We start from the raw sequence: 13081 nt of genomic DNA, 5'->3' as shown, positions 1-13081 counted from the left end.
TGCAATGTGAAAAACGTCACGTAAAAAAAACGCTGGTGGTAAAACACACTACTAGAAAAAAAAAAAAACTTTTTTACATACAACTTTTTTTTTATTTGCGTTTTTTATGCCCAAAAAATGGCACACACAGTTTTTTTTTGGGGGGGAGAACTGGTACATGCATTTTTATGGCGATTTTTGGAGGCATTTTTTTAGTGTGTTTTGCTACCTGCATTTATTTTAGGTGGTGTTTCCACAGATTCCTCTTTGCAACACACGCTTTTTTTGTGTAGACACCATAAAAAAAAAAGCACCACAAATAGATAATTGCGGTTTTTCTAAGAGAAGAAATAAGTTATGGAGGTCTATTGGACAAAAACGCCACTAAATTATTCCAAAAACATCAAAGCCAGGCTTGCAATGATTCTGGAAATACATCCTTGACCCAAAAACTGCAATTTAAAATTACCAAAAAAATTATCTAAAAAAAACCACGATGTTTGTGTTATATCTAGTCCAGAGTCAGCGCTGCCGTCTACCAGGACATTTTCGAGCACTTCATGCTTCCCTCTGCTGACAAGCTTTATGGAGATGCTGATTTCGTTATCCAGCAGGACTTGGCACCTGCCCACACTGCCAAAACTACCAATACCTGGTTTAATAACCACAGTATCACTGCGCTTGATTGGCCAGCAAACCCGCCTGACCTAAACCCCATAGAGAATCTATAGGGTATTGTCAAGAGGAAGATGAGAGACACCAGACCCAACAATGCAGACGAGCTGAAGGCCGCTATCAAAGCAACCTGGGCTTCCATAACACCTCAGCAGTGCCACAGGCTGATCGCCTCCATGCCACGCCGCATTGATGCAGTAATTCATGCAAAAGGAGCCCTGACTAAGTATTTTGGACATACTTTTCAGTAGGCCAACATTTCGGTATTAAAAATCATTTTTGAAATTGGGCTTGTATAATATACTAATTATCTGAGACTCTAAATTTTGGGTTTTCATTAACTGTTGGCTATGCTGGAAATAGATCATTCTGTGTGTAATGAATCTATAGAATATATGAGTTTCACTTTTTGAATTGATTGATATTCTAATTCATTGAGAAGGACTAATATATACAGCACCAGAACCAAGCTTAGTACATATAAACAGCCCCAGAACAAAGCTCATGCATGTATACAGCACCAGAACCAAGCTCCGTACGTAAATACAGCACTAGAACCATGCTCCTACATATATATACAGTACCAGACCCAAGCTCAGTTCATATATACAGTACCAGAACAAAGCTTAGAACATAGAAACTGCACCAAAACCAAGCTCATACATATATACAGCCCCAGAACCAAGCTGAGTACATGTATACAGCCCCAGAACCAAGCTGAGTACATGTATACAGAACCAAGCTGAGTACATGTATACAGAACCAAGCTGAGTACATGTATACAGCCCCAGAACCAAGCTGAGTACATGTATACAGCCCCAGAACCAACCTGAGTACATGTATACAGCCCCAGAACCAACCTGAGTACATGTATACAGCCCCAGAACCAAGCTGAGTACATGTATACAGCCCCAGAACCAAGCTGAGTACATGTATACAGCCCCAGAACCAAGCTGAGTACATGTATACAGCCCCAGAACCAAGCTGAGTACATGTATACAGCCCCAGAACCAAGCTGAGTACATGTATACAGCCCCAGAACCAAGCTGAGTACATGTATACAGCCCCAGAACCAAGCTGAGTACATGTATACAGCCCCAGAACCAAGCTGAGTACATGTATACAGCCCCAAGCTGAGTACATGTATACAGCCCCAAGCTGAGTACATGTATACAGCCCCAAGCTGAGTACATGTATACAGCCCCAAGCTGAGTACATGTATACAGCCCCAAGCTGAGTACATGTATACAGCCCCAAGCTGAGTACATGTATACAGCCCCAAGCTGAGTACATGTATACAGCCCCAAGCTGAGTACATGTATACAGCCCCAAGCTGAGTACATGTATACAGCCCCAAGCTGAGTACATGTATACAGCCCCAAGCTGAGTACATGTATACAGCCCCAAGCTGAGTACATGTATACAGCCCCAAGCTGAGTACATGTATACAGCCCCAAGCTGAGTACATGTATACAGCCCCAAGCTGAGTACATGTATACAGCCCCAAGCTGAGTACATGTATACAGCCCCAAGCTGAGTACATGTATACAGCCCCAAGCTGAGTACATGTATACAGCCCCAAGCTGAGTACATGTATACAGCCCCAAGCTGAGTACATGTATACAGCCCCAAGCTGAGTACATGTATACAGCCCCAAGCTGAGTACATGTATACAGCCCCAAGCTGAGTACATGTATACAGCCCCAAGCTGAGTACATGTATACAGCCCCAAGCTGAGTACATGTATACAGCCCCAAGCTGAGTACATGTATACAGCCCCAAGCTGAGTACATGTATACAGCCCCAAGCTGAGTACATGTATACAGCCCCAAGCTGAGTACATGTATACAGCCCCAAGCTGAGTACATGTATACAGCCCCAAGCTGAGTACATGTATACAGCCCCAAGCTGAGTACATGTATACAGCCCCAAGCTGAGTACATGTATACAGCCCCAAGCTGAGTACATGTATACAGCCCCAAGCTGAGTACATGTATACAGCCCCAAGCTGAGTACATGTATACAGCCCCAAGCTGAGTACATGTATACAGCCCCAAGCTGAGTACATGTATACAGCCCCAAGCTGAGTACATGTATACAGCCCCAAGCTGAGTACATGTATACAGCCCCAAGCTGAGTACATGTATACAGCCCCAAGCTGAGTACATGTATACAGCCCCAAGCTGAGTACATGTATACAGCCCCAAGCTGAGTACATGTATACAGCCCCAAGCTGAGTACATGTATACAGCCCCAAGCTGAGTACATGTATACAGCCCCAAGCTGAGTACATGTATACAGCCCCAAGCTGAGTACATGTATACAGCCCCAAGCTGAGTACATGTATACAGCCCCAAGCTGAGTACATGTATACAGCCCCAAGCTGAGTACATGTATACAGCCCCAGAACCAAGCTGAGTACATGTATACAGCCCCAGAACCAAGCTGAGTACATGTATACAGCCCCAGAACCAAGCTGAGTACATGTATATAGCCCCAGAACCAAGCTGAGTACATGTATACAGCCCCAGAACCAAGCTCAGTACATGTATACAGCCCCAGAACCAAGCTCAGTACATGTATACAGCCCCAGAACAAAGCTCAGTACATGTATACAGCCCCAGAACAAAGCTCAGTACATGTATACAGCCCCAGAACAAAGCTCAGTACATAAATACAGCACCAGAACAAAGCTCAGTACATAAATACAGCACCAGAACAAAGCTCAGTACATATATACAGCACCAGAACAAAGCCGATTACATATATAGAGCACCATCCCAAAGATGGGAGCTGCACTGTAAAAAAGGCTTGTAGGGTGGGTGCTAGCCTCAAGGGATTTGACTATCCGTTTAAACATCCACAACTCCAATGAGTTGAGGCTGCACCCCAAATGAATTCAAAACTGATTTAATGTGTACCTATACTTTCAAAAAGCTTTTGACATGTCAAAAGTTTTAAACGGTGGGGTTCTGAGCACAGACACCCTGACCGATCGCTACAACGAAGCTGCTGAAGCGCACAGGTGAGCGCTGTGCCCGCTTATTTTCTGCTCGGCTTTCTTTGGAAAGCCGAGCGAGGGATGTATGGGCTCAATAGAAAGTCTGAGTCATACACTGCTCGCTCTGCTTTCCAAGGAAAGCCGAGTAGAAACTAAGCGACCTAGCACTCACATGAGCGCCGCTTCATTTTAGCGATCGGTGGGAGTCTGTGCCTGGACCCCCACCGATCAAGATTTCTGACATAAATACAAAATCCAGCACTAAGGCTCCATGTACACGACCGTAAAAAAACCTCTGTTATTGCGGTCTGCAAAAACGGACCCATTCACTTCCATTGAACTCGGACACCTTTCCGTATCACTACGGATGAGTGTCCGTTCCGCAAATTATGGAGCATGTCCGTAATTGCGGCACGGACTCTACCATAGAAGTCTATGATGGAAGCCAAAATTGCGGATGGCAACGGAGGTGCGTCCGCAAATACGGATAGCCATCCGCAAATACAGAAGTGTTGCTAAGCGACACAAAGGGGATTTCCCATCAACCAGGCGTCCTTTTTTTTTTTTGCGGATGTAATACGGATGCACTACGGACCGTATGTGCGGATACCATTCAGCAGAAATGGGTACGTTGCTGATGACTATAAAGCAATACGGAACCGTATTTACGGTCAGTATTTGCGGATACGGTCGTGTGCATGGGGCCTAATGCAGATATCATTTGCAAAGTCAGGTACAATTTGTAGTGTGAAACCACAGCTTCTAGTATAACCTAAATAATGGTAAGGATATGCTGGGTGTTGCTGTTTCACAAAATGAATGATACCACACATCATCTCGCTTCAGGCCATACAGTATTAATGACTACATCTGATCAGTCAGAAGAAGAATAAACATTTAGGCCTTATTTACGCGAGCGTATTTCACGTCCGTGATACGCCCGCGTGAAAATCACGCACGTCGCACGGACCTATGCAAGTCAATGGGGCCATTCAGACATTCCGTTTTTTTCACGCAGCGTGTTCGCTGCGTGAAACTCACTGCATGCCCCATACTTGAGCGTTTTTAGCGCATCACGCACCCATTGAAGTCAATAGGTGCATGAAACTCACGGACAGCATGCGGACGCACATCCGTGTGCTGTGCGTTATTCGCGCAATAGTTGCTCAAGAAATGATGGGAAAAAGAAAACCACCGCCTTCATTTCATTTTGTAAATGTCACATGGATCTGCAACGTGCGCAAAACGTGTTTTTTACGCGCGCAAAATGCACACGTTCGTGTAAATAAGGCATTACATTCAGAGACTCACAGGTGACGTCTTCTCAGACTGTCGTCATTCCTTCTCCATCCGATTCAGACCTCCGTGACAATTTCTCCTGGCCATGATCCATCTCTGCAGGGTTTGCCGCCTAAATGTCTTTGACTCTTTTTCAGCGTGTGCCCCTGCGGAAAGTGCCGCACACCTCGCCACTTCGGAAAGTGCCACACACAGTGCTCCTTGTGGATAGTGTCCACGGCACAACAAGCATACTCACCTGTCCCATTTCCAGCACTGTGCTCTAGCGATGTCATCACCCCGCTTGCATCACAAGAAAAGTGCCAAATGACGGTCAGCCAATTGTATGAGTCAGCAGAGACTGCCTGGAGCTCCAATGATATTCTTGCACTGCCTGTAAACTAGTGCCTCGTGCACATGGCCAAATAACAGCTTTGTTAAACCTCTGAGCTGCCATAGAAATGAATGGGGCCCTCATACAGAGGTAACGAATCCAACAGAAAAAAAATGTGACGCATTTCATATTATGGAAGTATTCTCCTGTAAAAGCATGTTCTTTTTGTTACGTTTGGTCTATAGATTTTCCCCAGTGGCTATAATGAGGAAAAATGCAGCACTGAAACCCACATGTAAAAGCTGCGATTGCAATTTTTGTATGTGGTACCTTAATGTGATATTCTTTTTCCCCATAAGGGTATGTGCACACGTAGTGACCAAAAACATCTGAAAATACAGAGCTGTTTTCAAGGGAAAACAGCCCCTGATTTTCAGACGTTTTTTTGAGCAACTCGCGTTTTTCGCGCCGTTTTCGCAGCGTTTTTTACGTCCTGCACTTCTTTTGACGAGGCTGTATTTTTACGCGTCGTCGTTTGACAGCTGTCAAACGACGACGCACAATGACAGGTCGTCTGCACAGTACGTCGGCAAACCCATTCAAATGAATGGGCAGATGTTTGCCGACGTATTGGAGCCCTATTTTCAGACGTAAAACGAGGCATAATACGCCTCGTTTACGTCTGAATATAGGTCGTGTGAACCCAGCCTAAAGCATTTCTCTGATCATTTCCTTGGACTGTTCAATGTACTAACGTGGTTTATGTAATGGTTTTCAATCTGGTTAGCCATATCTCAAGGCGTCTTAAAATAATTGTAAGAAACTATGAGCGCATGAGTTCCTTTTTGTTTACATTGAGGGAACTTAAAGGGATATTCCTAACATAAGACATTTATGCATATCGAAAATTAAGAAGGTAGGCAGCATTCAAAAAGTTGGGACCCGCATCTATCTGACACTTTATGACATATCCTGTGGATATGCCAAAAACGTCCCTCGTTGGAAAACCCCCTTTAAGGCTTTATTCAGACGAACGGGAAAAACGTCCGTGCAACGCGCGTGATTTTCATGCGCGTTGCACGTACTTATATTAGTCTATGGGGCCGGGACATGTCCAGGATTTTTACTCGGCGTGAGTCCGCTGAAAAAAAGTCACGACATGTCCGTTCTTTGGGCGTTTTTCGCGCATCACGCACCCATTGAAGTCAATGGGTGCGTGAAAACCACGCATGTCGCACGGAAGCACTTCCGTGCGAACAGCGTGATTCGCGCAACAGCTGTCAAACATCTAAACGGAGTGTCATAATGATGGCGGCTGCGCGAAAAGCACGCAGCCACGCATCATATGCTGAGGCCACACGGAGCTGTTAAGTGCCTTTTGCACAGGCAAAACTCGTGTGAATCCAGCCTAACAAAAACAAACTGTTGATTTGCGGTACAACCTCAGCTGCCTAGTGGTTGCTACAGGTGTCCACACCCTAAGGCTGGATTCACACGAGCATGTTCGGTCCGTAAAGGACGGAACGTATTTCGGCCGCAAGTCCCGGACCGAACGCACTGCAGGGAGCCGGGCTCCTAGCATCATAATTCTGTACGACGCTAGGAGTCCCTGCCTCTAAGTGGGACTACTGTCCCGTACTGAAAACATGATTACAGTACGGGACAGTTGTCCTGCAGCGAGGCAGGGACTCCCAGCGTCGTACATAACTATGATGCTAGGAGCCCGGCTTCCTGCAGTGTGTTTGGTCCGGGACTTGCGGCCGAAATACGTTCCATCTTTTACGGAGCGAACATGCTCGTGTGAATCCAGCCTAATACAGCCACTACCAAAAGACAGTCACTCTTCAGATGTTTACAGGGTCTTGACACAACAGGGTTTAAGTAATAGATGTAGGGTTCACACTTCCTAATATGTACTGCGTTACAATTCAGTCCCCTCTGTGAGGATTGTTTAGGTACCACTCGCCCATATTGGTGGTCTCTATAGATATAATTGCTATGAAGCCCCCTGCACCCGGTGCATAATTTCCGTCCACATATGCGAGCGGAAAATCCAGTAGAAGACTGTTGCAGGCAAGTGGATAAGATTTAAAAAAAAAATCTCATCCACATGCTGCTGAACATTTTCCGCACGGAAATCAGAGCATGCTGCGCATTATCAAATCGACAGCGTGCTCATTCTGTTCTGGATGTTCATTGCGGATTCTACCGTTTTCAATGCTGAAGGGGTGAGATCTGCAATAAAAAACTGCACGTAACACAGCAATTTTGCTACACGAGATGAACGGGTATGTATGAGCAGAGCAACGTTCCACTATGCTAAAGGCCACTATGCGCTGGGGCGGTGATGCTGCATCGACTTCAGTACTTTACCTTGAGAGGGTGCAAGTTATACCAAGTCATTTGAATCCCATTTTCTGTGACTTGTTCACATCACATGCAGTTTTTACCACAGTTTTGCGAAGATCAAGATAATTATTACTTCTATGGAAAACGGCAAAAAAAAAAGTCATTGCTGCTTATACTAATGTTAACCTAGAAAGGGCGCATTAAAGTGTGTGTGTGCGTGCGTGCGTTCATGCTCATGCAAAATCACGTTTGCTGTTTTTGAGACAGCAAAATTGCCAGAACCCTTAGGGTATGTTCACACGGCCAAATTTCAGACGTATACGAGGCGTATTATGCCTCGTTTTACGTCTGAAAATACGGCTCCAATACGTCGGCAAACATCTGCCCATTCATTTGAATGGGTTTGCCGACGTACTGTGCAGACGACCTGTTATTTACGCGTCGTCGTTTGACAGCTGTCAAACGACGACTCGTAAAAATACAGCCTCGTCAAAAGAAGTGCAGGACACTTCTTTGGACGTTTTTGGAGCTGTTTTCTCATAGACTCCAATGAAAACAGCTCCAAAAACGGACGTAAAAAACGCTGCGAAAACGGCGCGAAAAACGCCGCGAAAAATGCGAGTTGGTAAAAAAACGTCTGAAAAGCAGGGTCTGTTTTCCCTTGAAACCAGCTCTGGATTTTCAGACGTTTTTGTTGACTACGTGTGAACATACCCTTAGGGTATGTTCACACGGCCAAATTTCAGACGTATACGAGGCGTATTTTGCCTCGTTTTACGTCTGGAAATACGTCTCAAATACGTCGTCAAACATCTGCCCATTACTTTCTATGGGTATAACGCTGTATTGTCCACACGACGCGTAATTTTACGCGTCGTACGGCAATTACGACGCGTAAAATTACGCCTCGTAAAAAGAAGTGCAGGACACTTCTTTGGACGTTTTTGGAGCTGTTTTCTCATAGACTCCAATGAAAACAGCTCCAAAAACGGACGTAAAAAACGCCGCGAAAAACGCCGCGAAAAATGCGAGTTGGTCAAAAAATGTCTGAAAAGCAGGGTCTGTTTTCCCTTGAAACCAGCTCTGGATTTTCAGACGTTTTTGTTGACTACGTGTGAACATACCCTTAGGGTATGTTCACACGGCCAAATTTCAGACGTATACGAGGCGTATTTTGCCTCGTTTTACGTCTGGAAATACGTCTCAAATACGTCGTCAAACATCTGCCCATTACTTTCTATGGGTATAACGCTGTATTGTCCACACGACGCGTAATTTTACGGGTCGTACGGCAATTACGACGCGTAAAATTACGCCTCGTAAAAAGAAGTGCAGGACACTTCTTTGGACGTTTTTGGAGCTGTTTTCTCATAGACTCCAATGAAAACAGCTCCAAAAACGGACGTAAAAAACGCCGCGAAAACGGCGCGAAAAACGCCGCGAAAAATGCGAGTTGGTCAAAAAACGTCTGAAAAGCAGGGTCTGTTTTCCCTTGAAAACAGCTCTGGATTTTCAGACGTTTTTGTTGACTACGTGTGCACATACCCTTAAACTATGTTCACACGCTCAACAAAAACAGGCTGAAAATACGGAGCTGTTTTCAAGAGAAAACAGCCTCTGATTTTCAGTCGTTTTTTTAAGCAACTTGCACTTTTTGCAGCGTTTTTTTGGAGCAATAAAAAACGGCTCAAGAAGTGACATGCACTTCTTTTTACGAGGCGTGGGAACAGAACGCCGTTTTTCACATTGAAACCAATGGGCAGATGTTTGGAGTCGTTCAGCCCCCGCATTTTTAGCCGTTTTTCGGGCCGTTTACGGACCGAAAAACGGCTGAAATTAAGTCGTGTGAACATACCCTTAGGGTATGTTCACACAGCTTATTTACGGACGTAATTCGGGCGTTTTACGCCTCGATTTACGTCCGAAAATGCGCCTCGATAGCCTTGCCAAACATCTGCCCATTCATTAGAATGGGTCTTACGATGTTCTGTGCACACGGTCATTTTTTTTACGCCCGCTGTCAAAAAACGGGGCGTAAAAAAGACGCCCGCGTCAAAGAAGTGCCTGTCACTTCTTCAGACGTAAATGGAGCCGTTTTCCATGGACTCCATGGAAAACCAGCTCCATTTAACGTCCGTAATGGACGCAGCAAAAAGCGCCTCAACATGCCATTACGGCTGAAATTACGTAGCTGTTTTCTCCTGAAAACAGCCCCGTAATTTCAGCCGTTACGGACGCTGCCGTGTGAACATACCCTTAGTATAACAAAAGTTGCGAAACGGTACTGGGAGTCTTAAGGCACTGTTCACACTGAATTATTTGCTGCTGCTTTTTCCACGGAAACCCCAGCAAAAAACTGCTGAAATTGCCTCCCATTGATTTCAATGGGAGGAGGAGGCATTTTTTTCTCCGCGAGCGGAAAAAACGCTCACGGGGAGAAGAAGCAACATGCCCTATCTAGAGGCGTTTTCCACCTCAAAAACCCCATTGAAATAAATGGGAAACAGAAAAAAACTCTGCGAACAGCCGCTGGTTTTTTTACACGTTTTTTTTACGCATTTTATGGCAAAAAACACTTGTTATTTTTTACTTTGCCTATTGAAGAAAGAGGTAAAAAACATGGCAAGAAACGGCTGTGGTGCAAAATACTTAAAAAAAATCGGGGCTGATTTTTTCCAGGCAGAATTTTCTGCCTGCAAAAAACTGTGTGTGAACAATTATGAAAATGTTTACATACACAGGCAGTTGGAGTGACTTGTGCCAAATTTATTATCAGGGTATGTGCACACACAAAATAAAAAACGTCTGAAAATACGGAGCTGTTTTCAAGGGAAAACAGCTCCTGATATTCAGACGTTTTTTAAGCCACTCGCGTTTTTCACTGCGTTTTTTACGGACGTTTTTGGAGCTGTTTTTCTATAGAGTAGAGTCTATGAAAAACGGCTCCAAAAACGGCTGAAGAAGTGATATGCACTTCTTTTTCGCTGGTGTATTTTTACGCGGCCGTTTTTCAAAATGGGCGCGTAAAAAACGGCCCGTCGGAACAGAACGCCGGTTTTCCTGTTAAAATCAATGGGCAGATGTTTGCAGGCATTCTGTTTCCGATTTTTCTGCCGTTTTTCAGGACGTTTACAGCGCGAAAAACGGCTGAAAACAGTGCGTGTGCACATACTGTCAGGTACACGCCTTTTAATAATTTACCATATTTTCCACAGCATATGCAATAAATCTACGATCACAGCAGTTTCCACATTTGATTTCCGCACCTAGATCTCTAGAGTCGACTACGCTATTGCTTCCGGCAAAACGACGGGTCCGGTGCACAACAGAAACAAACGGAAACCACGGGCACCGGATCCGTCACCATTGAAATCAATGGTGATGGAAACGGAAACCTCTGTGTCTGTTCACGGTCCCGTTCTGACGGAAAGCTCTGATGGAACGTCAGAACGGGCCCCCAACGCAGATGTGAATGAAGCCTTAAAACAACGAACCCTGCAGAATAACTGAAAAGCGCATGTTTTCAACCGCAGACGCCAAACCTCGAAGAAAATATCAGATCACTATGTTCCATTTAAGGCTCTGTTCACATCTGCGTCGGACGCTCCGTTAGGGGCCTCCATCGCAGATCCGGCAGGATTTACCGGAAACTGGAGCACTTTGCGTTATTGCATCCAGTGAAATCACGGACACCCCGACGGAAGCTATTAAAGTGAATAGGTTCCGGCGGTGTGCGTTGTATAATGGAGCCGTTGGTTGTTATTCCCTTGTTCTGCTCCTCTGACGGAGCAGAACAACGGAATAGCGCAATGCAGGTGTGAACAAAGCTTAAATTATACACTGTTTTTAGACCCATCTGAGTATGGAATAATTGAACTAAATGGGGATTTGCAGTAAACTACACTAGACTCCTCACAGTGTGATGTGCTCAATTAGAAGTGTAAACTCCATTACAGAGTATAAAAACAGGGACAGTTCAGTCAGATATACAATGTTTGCCTGATTCCAGCACCACACAGTTTATCCAGTGCGGCAGAGTAGCTCTATTGTACGGCCGCATAACTACTCTGCGCCTGCGCAGCTGGACGCTCAGCTTTCTACCAGCTGTTTACTCAATATAGTAATATTGCACTGGAGTCCTGTGAAAGGGAATATAAAGACGGCTCAATGCAAAATGCAAGGGTGCAGGGCAGGGTGCAGAGGTGCAGCACACAGAATCATATACTGAGATTCCTCACATGTAGGAGGTGCCGAAATAGCTCAGTTGGGAGAGCGTTAGACTGAAGATCTAAAGGTCCCTGGTTCGATCCCGGGTTTCGGCAGCAGGGGTTAATTTTTTTTGGACGTAATAAATACATTTCTCTTCGTTGCGTGAGTTGTTTCTGCGCTTTGATTTTTCCATGACACCATAGTTAATACATTGTAAAAGTTTTTCTCTCAGTTATTGGGGAAATTATCAATGTATTTACACCAGTTTTGTGGCATAAATACATTGAAACCTATGACTCTCAGTACATACGCCATATTTATAAAGCACTGCGCCACATTTCTCACACATCTAAACTGGTCGGTAAAGAGAGGCAGAACGCAATGCCGGGTCTGACCAAACGCTGTTTAAACCCAGCGCCATATTCATCAACAAGGTGATCATGGTGCACTGTTTAGATGGTGCACTGGTATTAACCTGAACGCCATAGTTTGTGCCTTAAGGAAGCATCGATTTTTTATTTTTTCACCGTGCACTATAAATGACATGGAACTTTATTATGCAGGTCATATGTTAATTTACGAAAAAGTCAGCAAAAATTGGTGTTTTTTTCTGCTGACCACTACAGCAGAAAAAAACACTGTCCAGGATTTTTCTTCATTCTTCGGAACTTTGCACTGCGCAGGCGCTAAAATGTACATGCGCAGTGCAAAAGGAAGAATAGTCCACGGCCGGGCATATTTTCAGATTCCGCTTGACTTCTGCGGAGTCGGAAAATATGCAGGCCGCTGCTAAGTGAGGTCGGTGACAGCTAGTGAGTGGACCAATCCTGTCACCTGACCTCACGTCAGCGTCATGAGGTCAGGTGACTGGACTGCTCCACTCCTGGTCCATCACTGACCCCAGTCAGAAGTGGAACTCCGCCGCTGCGCCACTATGGTGAGTCACGTCAGGCAGAGCGGAGAGTGGTAGCAGTACCGCTCTCTTTGCAGTGTGGCACTAAGAGTGCAGACACGTTATCCCTCCTGGGGTGACGTTTCATCCCATGTGACTGCCGCTACAGCCTGTGACTGGCTGCAGCGGTCATATGGGATGAAACGTCATCCCAGGAGACCGGCCCGAAGGAAGAAACATAGACTTCTGGGTAAGTATAAGTATTTTTTTTTTCTGAATTGCGTTTTTTGCAGGGCAATCGCTTTGACTCTGCCGCAAAAAATACAACTGCTATTTGTTGTGGGTTTTACCTTACCATTGAATT

General features: G+C 45.1%; 1 non-coding gene across 1 annotated transcript; it reads left to right on the top strand.

Moving 5' to 3' along the window:
* The first annotated feature begins 11865 nt into the window (after window positions 1–11865).
* Window positions 11866–11938, top strand: TRNAF-GAA (transfer RNA phenylalanine (anticodon GAA)). Its single transcript has one exon. It is a non-coding gene; the product is annotated as a tRNA-Phe (tRNA).
* The last annotated feature ends 1143 nt before the right edge of the window (window positions 11939–13081 follow it).

This window comes from Rhinoderma darwinii, chromosome 2 (genome assembly GCF_050947455.1).
Source record: "Rhinoderma darwinii isolate aRhiDar2 chromosome 2, aRhiDar2.hap1, whole genome shotgun sequence".
Lineage (NCBI taxonomy): Eukaryota > Metazoa > Chordata > Amphibia > Anura > Rhinodermatidae > Rhinoderma > Rhinoderma darwinii.
The sequence above is the reverse complement of the archived record's forward strand: the minus strand, read 5'-3'. Positions and strand labels throughout refer to the sequence as shown.